The following is a 2,500-nucleotide window of genomic DNA, read 5'->3' on the forward strand; positions in this document are numbered from 1 at the left end:
AGTCGGGAGAGAGAACGAGAAAAAAAGACTTCACCGTTCATGATATAGAGGAGGTAAGATCTTTTAAACACGCGTCAAGAAAATATATTAACAGTTCAAACTGAGCAAACTTGAATTGAACAGATCCTGCAGTTTAGATTTAAACAGTTTAGTGTTAGGATATAGTTGGTCCATTTTGTACAAAGTAACACGATGGAAGAATCTCGAAATACTACTGAGCGCTAAACTAAAGCTATCAGTTTTGAAATTATGTTGTCGCTACTCAACCTCGATTGCATGAGTTTTTTGGAGCTGCAAGCAAGTCAAGGTGCACAGCTAAAGGTGATTGTGAAAATATTTTATGTCCGTTTTTTCTTTGCCTTCTCATCACCAACCCATTTTAAGATATAAAAATATCTTTTGTTGCATTTAATACTGAGAACTTAGCCATGGCTAGGGAAGACGTACACCAATTTTATGATCATCCTTGCATTGAGCATTCATCGCAAAAATAAGGCAGGTGGTCGGTTTCTTGAAAAAATATCTATTCATTTGTTTTAATCTTTGGACAGAATAAACAATAAAGGGATAGTACTACAAAAACGTCACGTATAGCGTGGCTAAGTTTAATAAATTTCGATTGCATCAACTAGCATGCAGAAATAAATTAACATTACTCATTGAAATCCAATCTACACGAGTCAGAGAGCAAATAAATACATTACGTTTTCCGATTGCATGAGAACGAATCACCTGCAATGGGTCCGCAAAACTCAACAAAACTCACTAACTATCTTATAATTGGCAAAAAAAAAACTTGTTCTTTCGACTCGATGCACCATTGAAATCGCGGCAAATTTGTGTGCCATCCCGCGTCAATATATTTTTTTTTCTGCTGCCCTGGCAGCTACGCGCTTTCAAACCGCGAAAACTGAAGCGGTATTAAGGACGGTGTCTACTAATGAAAGATATTTTTGCCCCGGTGTGTGATTATTCAGGAAATGTAGATCTTAACAAGTGTTATTGAGATCCAAAAAGAAAATTGGGGGTAACTACGCATTTTTCAAACATAATTCCTGAATAATATTTATAAAAAGCTTTAAAATACAAAGCAATGTATGGCGTTCTTTCTCGAATGGAAGCTTAATTATCTCTCAAAAATGCATGGTTACTCCCAATTTTCTTTTTGGATACCAAGAGTTCTTACTAAGATCTACTTTCTCCGGATAGTTTTAAACTGCGCAAAAATATCCCTGTATTAGTAAGCATCGGCGATAGGAAATCCGAATATTTGGAGATGCGCAGAACGTATGCATGCGCAATAACAATAGTAGGCACCGTCCTTAAATTTAACAGCTTCTTTCAATTACAAAAGTCGTATTTATAAACTTTCACCAAAAGTCTCGTGTAAAATTTGTTACTTTTTTTTTAAATTCAATTTACGTTCACTGCCTGAAGGCTCGTTCATGATCCCTATCCGTGAAGACCAGATAGTTTGACCTCTTGCAGCTGCCATGATCTCCAAGTCCTTGGAAATCGTACGCCCTCTCTCAAAATCCTTATTCATAGATTCTTTGGAACGTTAAAGCTTCCACGTACTGTTCGTCGCGATACAAAGCTCTTAGCGCCAACATTTATTCGCCTTTCGCATCCTGAAACGTTTCTCAGTCTTTAAAGCAACTTAAAGAGAAATTGTCATTGTAATGAAACTAGCCAGGAGGCCTTACGTTCTGACTTTAAAACGATTAATTGAAGGTCATCGGGTAAATACGCCAGTCTTAACCACCTTCAGCCATTCATTACCCAGCAATAAAACACAAAAGAGGCTGTAACAGCTAACTCACTTTCACTCAATTTGGTAATTGTTCAGTGCAATGCCATCTCAATTATGCGGTTTTTGACGCAGAAGACAAATTTTCCAGTCATTGTTTTGCTAAATGTATTAGCTTTCGACTAATAACTTTTCCTTGTTTTTTTGTTTTGCTTTAAAATTAAGGTCTCTCTCTTCTGATCAGAGCGAGGGGGGTCCTGAGGTGCTGCCCGTGACCCCCCATAGTGACCGTCAACAATATAATACAAACCATATCTGTGAGACTGGAAAAGAGTAATTTGTGTAACCTGGAACTGACTTCATCTATCAAGTTATTTTGTAGGTTTGTCCCTCCCCTCGCACTCACTGTTAATTCGAAAAACTGTCACTTTCACTGAACGAAAACAGCGTAGTTGTCGACATGACTAACCGGTGTGAGAGAGTGTGACTCCCACTTCGAAAAATCCTAGCTACGCCCGTGTGTTAATCAAGTAAATCAATTATTTTATCTTGATATCCAAATAATTGAGGTCTCGTCTTGTGCCTCGACTGTTATTATTCCGAATATCACGAAGAATTCATCTTGTAATTTTTTTAGTGGTAACTTCTGACGTCACAGCATGCCTAAATGGAATGCACCGTTCCATTGAGTATGAAAGAGCGGGAAAGTCTTCCACGGCAAACTTTTTAAGAGTAGATCAAACAGTCCAG

The sequence above is a fragment of the Montipora capricornis genome, chromosome 10, assembly GCF_036669925.1.
Source record: "Montipora capricornis isolate CH-2021 chromosome 10, ASM3666992v2, whole genome shotgun sequence".
Classification (NCBI taxonomy): domain Eukaryota; kingdom Metazoa; phylum Cnidaria; class Anthozoa; order Scleractinia; family Acroporidae; genus Montipora; species Montipora capricornis.